The following is a 13389-nucleotide window of genomic DNA, read 5'->3' as shown; positions in this document are numbered from 1 at the left end:
CTAGTGGTCATGATTCTGACGCTATTTCTATGTTAACATCCCAAGTAGCTACAATATCAAGAAAGTTGGATCAATTGGAAATGAGTTTATCTCAAACATCTCAAGTGATTGAGAAAAATTCATTAGGAAAAATAATTGATTTCAACATTCATATATTTGAGACTTTCAATGCAATTAACAATAAACTTAATAACCCTTATTCTAATTATTATAACCCAGGTTGGAAAACCACTTTATATTTAACTAGCATAACAATTATGGTGGTGTTAAACAACAATGGAAAAACAATCAAGCGAACTCATTGGGAAACTGGAACAACCACGGTAGTACTAACTATGAATCAATTTATCCTCCTAAATTTAACAGTAACCAACAATTTAAAGAGAATAAGTTGTCTATAGAAGAACTGGTGTTACATATGGGTAATCAATTAAAAAGTCAATGAGCGACAATTAGAAATATGAAAAATCAACTGTGACAAATTGCTAACATCATTAGCAACAAGTTTTAAGGAATTCTTCCTAGTAATACTGAAATTAATCCTAAATACCAGAAGAAAGAACAAGTTAAAGTTGTCCAATTAAGAAGTGGAAGAAAATTGGAGACGAGAGTTAAAAAAAAAGATTGAATTTGAGAAAAAGAGAGAAGAAAGTGAAAAGTCTAATGAAGATATTCCTCAAGACCTAGAAAAACCTATTTCTCTAATGAATATCAATTTAAAACGACCACCACCTCAATTTTCTCAAAGACTTCAACAACAGAAATTAGATAAACAATTTTTAAAGTTTTTAGAAATATTTAAAAAATTAACTATTACTATTTTATTTGTTGAAGCTCTAGAACAGACGTTGAGCTATGTAAAGTTTATGAAGGTTATTCTTAATAAGAAAAGTACATTTATAGACAATGGGATTGTTTCCCTCAGTGAAGAGTGTAGGGCAATAATTTTGAAGAAACTTCCACAGAAACTAAAGGATAACCTTCAGTATTACTAGAAGAAACCCAATAATATATGTTTCTCTATTTATTTGCACTTAATTCTATGAACGAAATCCTCCTTCATGGAATCAAATGTAATCCTCACTCTGTTATAGAACTCATACTCCATTTCTCAGATTATATGTTTCACAACAAATTTTAACAATTCAATTAGCCAGATTGAAAAGCAAATTAAGTTCGGAGTTGAAAAATCATCACAATTTATTTTATATTTTAATATTGGCACATCCATATTATCTCTTCATTTCACCATATCTCAGAGTATGGATAAAGATAAAGAAAACTACTCAAACTTCATGAGAAAGATACAACAAAACATAAATTTCATATATAAAAGAAAGTTCATACAACAATAATAAACAAACAAAACTTATATGAAACACTTTCTCAAAACAAATTCCTTGTAGCATTTCCTAGGAAATATAGAAAGAAGAAATCTCTCACTTTTCTCCTTCTCCAACACTCTTAAAGAAAGATTCACATTTAATCTCAACACAAAAACTCTAAATTCTTAAATAAAAATCACTAATAGACTCCAAAATAATGGTGGAATGAGGATGGAAAAGTGTATGGTATGTAAGAGAATAAATGGTGGTGAGGAATGACAAAAAGGAGCGCATTTTCTGATCAATTTCGGCACCAAATAGAGTCTAGAGTCAGTTCTCCAATGGTGCATCCAAAAACTCTTCAAAAAGGGTCCAAATTCGTTGAATCTTCTAGAAACGGGGTTTAAACCGACACTGGTGCCATGGTTCGTAATTTAATTCCCTCTTCTCTGTCAAATGACGCCGTTAGTGCTGAACAAATTTGTAACTTCTTCATTTTTGCTCCAAATTTTATTCTTTTTGCATTTTCTTTGCTCAAAGTCTTAAAATTCAACAATCTGTAAGAAAACATTAAAAATACCTTTCATTAAAATGCAATTACCAAAAATGAGTATAAAATATGGGTCTAAAATGCATATTTTTTTGGTGTATCAGTGATCTAGGGGCTAGCATTAACCTTATGCCTCAATCTATTTTATGAAGGATAGGCTTATAAGAGATCTCTCCCACTTCTGTAACTTTAGTTAGCTAGTTGATCAATTATTTATCCGAAGGGGATTATAGAAGACGTGCTAGTAAAAATGAATAAATTTATCCTTCCTGTTGATTTCATTTTATTAGATCTGGAGGAAGATAAAGAAATCCCACTAATTTTACGGAGACCTTTTCTTATTGAAAGAGCTTTGATAGATGTGAATAGAGGTGATTTAACCATGAGAGTCAATGATAGAAAAGTGACATTTATTATATCAAAAGCAATAAAATATCCAGTAAAGTGAAGAGAGGATGAATGTTTTAGAATAGAACTTATCAAATATCTAAGTAGCATCCATTTCAAGGAACATTATGACGATAAATTGGAACATGAAGAATATGAAAATAAAGAAGATATTGATCGTAAAGATGAAATAATTGAAAAGATTAATAACGATACAAGTTATCTTCAGAAAAATTTTAAGTTGTTGGGCACGAGGGAAAACAATAAATCTTTCAGTCCTTCAATTGAAAAACCTCTTGAACTAGAGATGAAGGTTATACCTATGCATTTCCCTAGAAATGAAGGTTCTACCTATGCATTTAAAGTATGTTTTTCTAGGGAACTCATCTACATTACCTATTATAATATCGTCAGACTTGACTGAAGATCATGAACAAAACTTAATGAAAATTTTAAAAAAATTATAAGAAAGCTTTTGGATGGATGATATATGATATTAAAGGAATTAATCCTTCAATTTGTATGTAATAAATTTTAATGAACGAGAATCATACGCACTGAATCACATAATGAAAGAAGTTGTTAAGAAAGTAATTATAAAGTGGTTAGATGCTGGACATATTTATCTTATTTCAGATAGTGTTTAGGCTAGTCATATCCACTATTTTCCCAATAAAGGGGAGTGATTGTATTGTTAATGAAAAGAATGAATTAATTCCTACCCGACAAGTCATTGGGTGGCGAATTTGCATTGATTATAGAAAATTAAATTCTGTTACAAGGAAAGATCACTTTTCTTTACCTTTTTTGGATCAAATGTCAGACAGGCTAGCAGGGCATAGATATTTCTGCTTTTTGGATGGATATATCGATGATCATCAAATTCCTGTAGCTCCTAAGGATTAAAAAAAGACCACATTCATGAGTCCTTACGAGAATTTTGCTTTTGGACGAATGCCCTTTAAATTATGTGATGCACCTGCAACTTTTTAAAGGTGTATGATATTCATTTTCTATGAGTTAATTGAGAAAAGAATAAAAGTTTTTATGGACGACTTTTCAGTGTTTGATACTTCATTTGAATCATGTTTAAATCATTTAAAAAAAGTACAATAAAGCTATGAAGAGATAATTTTAGTTCTCTATTGGGAGAAATGTCAATTTATGGTTGCAAGAGGAATTATACTTGGACATAAAATTTTTAAAAAAGGTATGGAAGTAGATCTGGCAAAAATTCAAGTTATTGTTAAACTACCTCCTCGTACAACAGTGAAAGGAGTTATGAGTTTCTTAGGACATGCTGATTTCTATAGAGGATACATTAAAGTTTTTTCAAAAATTACTAAGCCTCTATACCAAATTTTAGAAAAAGATGCCTTATTTGATTTTAATCAAGAGTGTGTAAATGTCTTCGAGTATTAAAAGAAAGATTAATCATCGCTCCTATTATTGTTTCACCTGATTGGGGGACAAGATTTGAGTTGATGTGTGATGCGAGTGATTATGTTATTGGGGCTGTTTTGAGACAAAATATGATAAAATTTTCAAAGTAATACATTATGCAAGTAAAAATCTTAATGAAGCTCAAATTAATTATACTACTACAAAAAAAGAGTTATTAGTGATAATATATCCCTTTGATAAATTTAGATCTTATCTTATTAGAACCAAATGTATAGTGCATACAAATCATTCTGCTATTAAATATCTGATGTTGAAGAAGAATGCAAAATTATGGTTAATCAGATGGGTCCTTCTGATGCAATAATTTGATTTTGAAGTAGTACATAGGAAGGGAACTATAATCAGATTGCTGATTATCTATCTATGCTTGAACATGAAAATTTAGATTACATTGAAAATGAAATTAATGAATCTTTTTTTGATGAAAATTATATACTATATCTGAAGGATGTGTTCTGTGGTATGCCGACATAGTTAATTTCATAGTTGGTAACATTTTACCCTATAGTTTGACATACCCAAAACAAAGAAAATTTAAGCATGATGCAAGATCTTACTTCTAGGATGACTCATATTTATATAAACAATGTAAGGATCAAATTATTCAAAGATGTGTACCTATGGAAGAAACTCAACAAATTATTTAGAAATGTCATGATTATGATTTTGAGGGACACTGAGATTGATAAAACTGTATATAAAATTTTACAATCTGGATTTTATTAGCCTAAAATATTTAGAGATGTTAATACCTATGTGAAAATATGTGATCGATGTCAGTGAGTAGACAATATTTCTTGAAGAAATGAAATGCCTCTCAATTTTACTTTAAATGTTAAAATTTTTTATGTTTGGGATTTAGACTTTATGGGACCATTTATACTATCTTTCAAAAATATATACAATTTAGTTGTAGTGGACTATATTTCAAGGTGGATAGAAGTTGTAGCTTTACCTCACCGTGATGCTTGAAATGTCACAAAATTCTTAAAGAGAAATATTTTTAGTAGATTTGGGATGTCGAGATTAATAATTAAGATGGGGGAAGTCATTTTCAAAAAAAAGAAGATTAAAACATTATTTAGAAAATATGGTATTAAACTTATAATTATTACCGTTTATCATCCTCAGACCAGTGATCTATCAGAATTATCCAACGGAGAAATTAAAAGAATTTTAGAGAAAACTATAAATCCTAATAGGATGGATTGGTCTGATAGACTGGATGGAGCATTCTGGCTTTATAGGATGACATATATAACTCTTGTAGGAATGACCTCATATAAAGTCATATTTAGGAAGGCTTGTCATTGACCAATAGAACTGGAGCATAAAGCTTATTGAGCTAGCAAAGAATTTAATTATAATTTGAAAGATGCTGGTAAGAAATGACTATTACAATTGAATGAGCTTGAGGGACATCAGAAATGAACCTTATGAAAATGTAAATATTTATAAGAAAAAGTTGAAATTATGGCATGATCAAGGATTTTAATAAAGAATGTAGAACCTGGACAATAAGTTTTACTATACAATTCAATATTGAAATTATTTTCTGGGAAACTGAAGTCTAGGCGAATGGGGTCATTTATTGTGGTAAAAGTTTATCCTTACGATGCTGTGAATATTAAGGATAAAAAAAGGATAAAATTTTCAAAGTAAATGAGCATAGGCAGAAACCTTACTTTGATGGAAATAGATCTATATCTAATGAAATTCTAATGTTGGGTCAACCTGAGTAAGATGTGGATACGTAGGGCTGATGACGTTAAATCAATTGCTTTATGGGAGACAACTCATAGTTATTAGAGTGGATTAAGTTTAGTTTGTTTAGATTTGATTGTGTGTATTTGCTTGATTGTGTTTGAGAGTTGCACATGTGTTTATACTGCTTAAAACGATATAATTTTTGACCTAGGGGGTTAGGACGTGTATTTGGACCTATGGCGAACTGGTGTTTGATTGTGCACTGGCTCCAAGGTGCCGAAATCTGACGCTTAGGTGCCAGAACACAGAGAACCTGACGTCTATGTGCCTAAATCTGCCGCCTAGGCGTGATGGTTATAAAATCACGAATTTGAGCGATTTTTTAGTTTTTTTTTACGGTTTTTGCCATTATAAACCCCCAAAACTTTCTTTTCATTTCGCTCTTCACCATTTAGAAGGTTTGGGAGTGATAGAAGTCTTGAGATTTCACCGGATTTCAAGATTCATGGATTGCAATGCATTGACAAGTTTAACTCTTGGAGTCTTTGATCAGAAGAAGTTCATAAGCAAAGAAGCGCAGAGACTTCATGATAGGACTTTGGTGAAGAAGAAATTGATAAGAGAAAAAGAATTCATAATGCCTGGAGGGTTGATCGAAACAATTGTTGCGCAAAGGAGTTGGGAAGTGTTTTGCTACACCATTGTTGCTACTGTGATCTCTTTCATGAAGGAATTCTATGCAAATTTTCATGGATTAAATCATGGATTGGTTTATGTTCAAAGTAAGTTAGTACCTTTTACTCCTTCAAGGATTGATGAGTTGTTGTTGGTGGATGGCATGCCAATTTGCGAATTTGTTAACTTCACTCCGACTAGAGACAATTTGACTGAGATCTTCAGAATCCTGACGGACAGTGATGAAGTTTGGAAATTTAGAAGTGATTCCAAAGTTAGTTTCCTTGCTGCAAGATTAAATTCATCATCTAATCCTTGACACTTTTTCATTTCTGCCAAATTGCTTCCTACCATGAATATCGAGGAAGTAACAAAGCAAAATGCAATCCTCAATTACTATATTCAGACGGGAAGACCTATTAATGTGGGGGCACATATTTATAGATCCATCATTGGAGTTACACTAAATGGATCTATGACTGGGCTTGAACACCGTGCTGTTATTTTCTCACTTTGTAGTCAAGCCTAGGTCCCTTATAAAAGTTGGGAAAAAATACTTCTCACCTGGAACCCATGGACTAGTCTATCTTGATGTGTGACAACATCGATCTTTATGCGGTGCATGGAGGAAGTTCTTATATGGATCGGTCTTCATGCCCTTCCACATCATCATTGCTTCGACGTGCATATTGTTTGGCTGGTATCTTAGAAGAAATCAATAATTTAAAGGAGATGTCAGTGATTCATAACAGGATTAGTAACATTTTTAATCAGTTTGATCATCTGGATTGACAGATGAACCAATAGTCAGATCATGTTAATGTAATCCATGATGCACAAGTCCTAATGTACAACAAGAACTGTTGGATCAAAGATGATTCAGAGGACTTCTCGAACTATGCCTTCTACAATTTGTATGTGCATGAGTCGCTTGGATATATTAGAGAAGTGGATAGTGAGGTTGATGACAATATGTATTGGGTTTTTCGTAGTAACTTTTATATGTGCTTGCTGCTTTAATGTGTGTTTGAAAGTTGTTGACTCTGTTATGTGTTTGTAGGCTTTCTAGTATTTAGAATGTTTGAATGCTTAAAAGTATGTGACTGAATTTAGAAATTGTGTTTTAAAAGTTGTGAGTAACATATCTTTGTGTCTGTATGGGGATTGGATTTATATTTAAATATAAGTGATTGTTGGTGTTTGTGAAAATTAGATGTTGGAAGATGTTTAAATATGTTGAATTTGGCTTACCAGTGTTTGTGGTATCTTGGTGTGCAGTGCTCGTTGTTAAAATTTAAAGAAAAAAATGAAAAATCAAATTCTAGGCACTGGCACCTAGGCGCCAAAAACCTGAGAACCTGGACCTTAGGCGCCAGAATTTGGCACCAAAGCACTGGTTTAGTTGAACTGTAAATCTGGGTTAAAAACCCAATTTTTGAATAAATTGTAACCTTCTTCTTTCTAGTTTTTTGTGAAAAACATTGTGGGGGCTTCCTATGGCTTCTCAAAACTTGGTTTTCGGGGTGATTTCTTGGCTTGAAAACTTCGGATTTGATCTCCTCAAGGTAAGAGTTGCACTTTAATGCAAATTTTTTTTATTTTCACTATAGATTCTTCTTACATTGCTCATGTGCCAAAATTTTAGATTTTTTGGAAGAAATGAGTGATGAATACATGGTAGAAAGTTTCTTACCTTAGAAAAATATTGTTGGGAGTTTAAGAATATTGTTTGAAATTTGTGTGGAATTTTTTGGAATTTTTATGGATTATGGCTCCTAAAACTAAAAGAGTAAAAGGAAGACTTGAGTTTTATTCTGGGAAGTTCGCCAATATTAAGGCTCAGTACATATTCAGCAATCTTCTTGCTTATAGAAAGTTGATTCGGGAGTGGGCTTTCTTCAATCCCTGGGGAGTGGTTAAAAGCTTAATTATAGCCCAACATTGGGAATTTTCTGTCACTTCATCGCGGTAACAGTAATTTCTATTGTCTGGATATTTTACACCAATTTCCCTGAAGCCTTTGATGATCAAGTTTATGTTCAAGGAAGAAGAATGGAAGTTACTTTTGAGCGCATCAATGCTCTGTACTAGTTTCCTAACGTTCCAAACTGTGAGTATTCTTCATTTGAGCATACTGAATTACAGTTAAACGAGGTGATTGCATTTTTGACTGACAGAAGAGGAGTTTAGAAAATTAAGAATAATCATAAGGTAAACTTGTCTTCCTCGATGTTAAATGCACCCTCCAAGGCATGACACTATTTTAATTATGCACGACTTCTTCCTTCTAATCATTTTAGTGTGGTGACCAAAGAGAGAGCATCTATGAATTTCTGTATTCAACAGATGACGAATATAAATATTGGATTTACAATTTGTCAAAATATTTCTTCTATAGGTGGAACTACTAGAGGATTATGTTTACCTGCCATGATCTTTACTTTATGTAAGCCATTGGGAGTAGAATATGAGCGTTGTGAACAACAAATACAACATCTTAAACCAATTAGCAGAACTAATATTCAAGTATTTGAATTGCATGCTAGAATGAGATATAGGGGAGGAAGTTCAAATATTCCTTCTACCGCTGCCTCCAGACCAACTGTTGCTCAGTCCAACACCACTCTAGAAGATCTTCACAGTGATTATCAGGCTTTGAAACATGACAGCATATCTCCAAGGCAAAGTGACTGATATTGATTATAAGGTTGATCATGTTTAAGGATACTTTAAACTCAAACATGACTATGATACAAGTTTCAATACATCTCTAATGAGTTTTTTGCAAGGAGATAATAATGTTCAGTTTCCACCAAGGCCTCCATTTCCGGATTATCACCCAGAGGACTATATGGAAGAGGAGGAGGAGACTAATGAGGAGACAAGAGGAGATGATGAAGAGGATAAGTATCTTTGTGTTGTTTATTGTATGTTTTGTTTCTTTAGTTGTGATAGATGTTCTAAACTATTAGGTGTAGTAATTGTTGTTGTGGACTTCTTGTAATTTGGATTTATTTATGTTTGTCGCTTATATTGCTTGTTGTCTGTGTTACTGCACTACTTGTTGTTTTACTCTACTACTGTTGTTATGCATGTTGTTATGTTTATATATATATATGTTAATTAAGCTATAATGTTTTGTATACCTTCTTCCAGTACTTACAAACTTTCATGTTAAACCCTTTTTACAAAAATTAATTTTAAAATTTTCTTTCTGCTTTTATTTTTTCAGTTATAAATATTTTAACCAATTAAGTAAAATTTAAGTTTGGGGGAGGGAAAAAAACGTTTGAAAAACATAATTTATTTTTTCTTAAGAAGCTATATTCAAAGAAAATATTTAAAAAAAAAAAGTAATATGGGGTATGTGGTGTTATTTTTAGAGAACTGTATTTTTTTTATTCTATAAATGTTGTGGTGGACTTAAGTATTTTTTTGTGGTAAAGGTTAGTTCTAAGAATTAAGATATTAAGTAACAGAGAATAAGCATATGATTTTACTATTTAAAGTAAAAGAAAAAATTGTATTTTTGAAATACTAATGATCGTACTTTAAAGAATTGAGACTGTATGAAAAATCATTGTTGAAAACTAATACAAAATATCAAGGTAAGAAAATGTGATAAGTTTTTAACTTTAAGAGGTGGATAGTGAAGCTCAAAATCATTAGAGCCTGATCCATATATATTAATCCTCACTAAGAAAAAGAAAAGAAAGGATTAAAAATGATCCTGAAAGTAAAAAAGAAAAGAAAAAGAAAATAAGAAAAAAGAAAGAGAGAAAAGAAAGTATATGTGAAAGTGAGAAGATACTTGAGGGGATGGCTAGTTAAAAATTAGTTTCACCTGAATTATTTTAAAGAAAAAGATTTTATTACAGTTTTGAGTTTTTATTTTCTTACAGTATTAGTTTACCTTTAATAATAGAGTTCTCTCAAATTATATCTGTTATTTTTCTGAGAATCTTATGTTCTTCAAATTGCCATTAAGTTTTGAAATGAATAGAAAAATTAGAATTCCTGTACTTGATTAAAAAATATTTTTATGCATTATTTCTAGCCTTAATTACTAAGATTTTCCTAAAGTCATCACTACCACATGTATAGGACAAAACTATATAGATATTTAATGAAACTCATTACCACATACTAAAATATTTTATTTTTCAGAAGAAATAAGTTACTTGAGGACAAGTAACAATTAAGTTTGGGAGATTTTGACATGCCTAAAATATATTACTTTTATTTGCATATGTAATGTCTATTTTTAATGATATTGTGCTTTAATGAAAAGTATTTTTGATGTTTTTGGTTGTAGGTACACTAAATGAAGAAAATAGAGCAAATGAAACAAAAATTGAGCAAATTGGAGTCAAATGAAGCAAAAAAGCCAATGTTGATATGACGCTTAGGCGTCAGACAACAGAGAGCCTAGCGCCAGAGGCGGTTATCTAGAAGATCTATTGAATATGGACGAATTTTGAAGAGGTGTTTGAAGAAACTCTTGAGATTTTGAGAGTTCTATTTGAAGAGACTTCCAGAGATTCAAAAGAGAGACTTCTAGAGGAGGAAAATGGAGTCTTTTGTAGAGAAGTGGATTCTTCCTAAAGAAGAGAAAGACTTGGAGGCACGCTTAGACTTAGAGGAGATAAGGAGTGAGAAATATCTTCTTTACTATAGTTATAAGTAAGCTTGGAGTGGAATTGTAAGGAGAGTGAGTGATTTAAAGGAACTGGAACGATTATTTGGGAAGGAGTTTTAAGATAAGTTTTGTACTTTGATTATTTTTACTTAGTCTTGTCTTATAAACTTTTATTTATATATAAATTCATATGTTGTTGTTTCTTTCTCATGAGATCTGAGTAGTTTTCTTTTTCTCTCCCTGCAATGGGAATAATTATGTGTATAAATGTAGTTTAGTAGAAGTGCTTTTAAAATTTCATAAATTGTGATGATTCAAACTCTATGCTTAATTTACTTATCGATCTGGCCAATTGATTTGCTAAAATCTATTGTAAAACAAAGTGACCCGAAATGGGCTATGTTCCAACATTGTAAGAATCACATTTAGCCTCATGGATGAGAATTTAGTCCCTGAGGTTAAGTGCAAATAAATAGGGAAATAAGTTTTCATGGGCGTAGAATTGGAAATTTTAGGGTGACGGACTAAAATCCCCAATTTGATCTTGATGTTTGAAAATTAAAACAAGATATTAGCTTTTAGGTGAGGGGAAGTGGGAACTCTAGAGTGAGACCTAGTATCTTCCCAGTCTAACCAAGGGTTTAGGGACTAAACTCTGAATTAGCCAATGTTTTTTATGCACTCGAGAAAGGGTAAAGAATAGAATTGCTCCTATTTGGCACAATTCCTTAATTATATTTAAAATTACTTTCCTACACTAATTATAAACTCATTGCAAAGGGAATGATGTTTTGTACAAATTTGAACTCTTAATACATTGTTAGTTTAGAGCAATGATAACTTTACATTTTAAAACATTTTTAGATTGTCTTGCATTTATATTTTACATTTTCTTAACATATTTAGCATTTCTTTTAATTCTTTAGGATTAGATACTACACAAAAACTTGCAATCATTTCTTATATAAGTTTACTACAATTAAAAGAAGGTTTTATTAAGGACAATTTTATAAGAGTTTTGCCTATCTCTGTGGGATCGATAATGAGGTTTTAAAGAAAATCCTATATTGCTTGAAATGATATGTATACTTGCATAGTACCTCTAGTCCGGGAGGGTGCTTTTCTTCCATCAGTTACCAAAACATCTTGTCAGGGTTGTTGATCTTGCTCTCAATTTAGCACACCTTTAATCATTTATAGCATCTAATCCTTTAGATTTTGGATATGTTGGACCATAATTTCTCTAGTGTACTCCACATCATTATCAATCTCTCTGTTGTGAGGTCTTTTTCCTTGCATGGTTTCTCTTCTTGTTTGTGGCATGATCCACGCTTATTGAATCTTTTAGATTGTTTAATCCAAAATTTTTCATGAATCACACGCAAGGAATATAGTGTAAAATTAGGAGAGAAAGAGAGAGAAAGATAGTAATGAATATTGATGAATAATGTCCCTTTTTCATAAATTCTATTCCCTATTTATAAGGAAGATAGTGATATTAAGTTTTTTCCCCTGTTACAAAGAGTCTATACCAGGACATTTCTAGTATTTTACAAGTATGACTTATCATTTGACAACCTTCTAGCTCGACTGACTAAGCTTAGTTGATTTCAAGCCGACAGGGTTAGCTCAGTCGACTGAGCTTGGTTGATAGGCTTTGGTTAGCTATCTAGCCTGGCCTTTGAGATTTCCACGAGATGGTTGAAGACACTTTGTAAACTAGGTTTTTTCTTAGGTCAGCTTCGCTGCGAGATGGGCCATTACATCAGGATGGCTTTCTTGCTGTGGATGGCTCGATCGTTCTTCTGTCTAGTCACCTATTGAATGGTTCCTGCTTGGCTCGCCCGATCGTCTTATTTTCCTCCTTATAGATCAATCAGCTATGGCCTATTTGGATCGACTTGCATGCCTTTGTTTGTTTGATCCAATAGACCTCACTATCTCTTTATAACATATCTGCCTCCACCATATTCTTTTTTTATGGGTTGTTAAAGCTGTTTAAGATCAATACGAACACATTTTTTTAATATACAGTATCTAATACTTAACATCAAAGCACATGAATGAACAAAATAAACTTTTAAAATAATTTAATTTTAATGGTTTTTTAAAAATATTTAAAGATTAAGGTGCTATACAAATAAATATTAAAATTTAAATCGCAGATATATAAATACATATGAATTCATACATGTAAATACTAACTTTATGAGACTGAAATTTAAAATGGGTATATTTTTTTACTTTCCTAAGAGAGAAAAATACAAGTTTTCAAATAATTAATATAGGGGAACTTACATATACACTGTATAATTTTTTACTTAAGAATTTAAATATTGCCATTAATTTTAAAATATTTTTTAACTTATTTTCTAAAAGTTAAATTATATTTTTAGTTATAATTTACATTGAGTTTTAAGTTAATAATAAGTTTTAATCAATCATCTTAATGCGCTTGTTCACGAGCTTTAAATGGAAATATGTTTTTTTAATTACTTTTAGTTTATAATATTAAAAAAATATATTTTATTTAAATTAAATTATAATTTTACCTACAGTGCCCTAATTTCTTCGCATCATGTTGCAACAACCAAGTCCAAAAAAGTGGTATATCAACTCAAGGCAGTCGTGTAGTGGGGGAG

Source organism: Phalaenopsis equestris, unplaced genomic scaffold (genome assembly GCF_001263595.1).
Source record: "Phalaenopsis equestris unplaced genomic scaffold, ASM126359v1 Scaffold000608, whole genome shotgun sequence".
Lineage (NCBI taxonomy): Eukaryota > Viridiplantae > Streptophyta > Magnoliopsida > Asparagales > Orchidaceae > Phalaenopsis > Phalaenopsis equestris.
Note: the sequence above shows the minus strand (reverse complement) of the source record.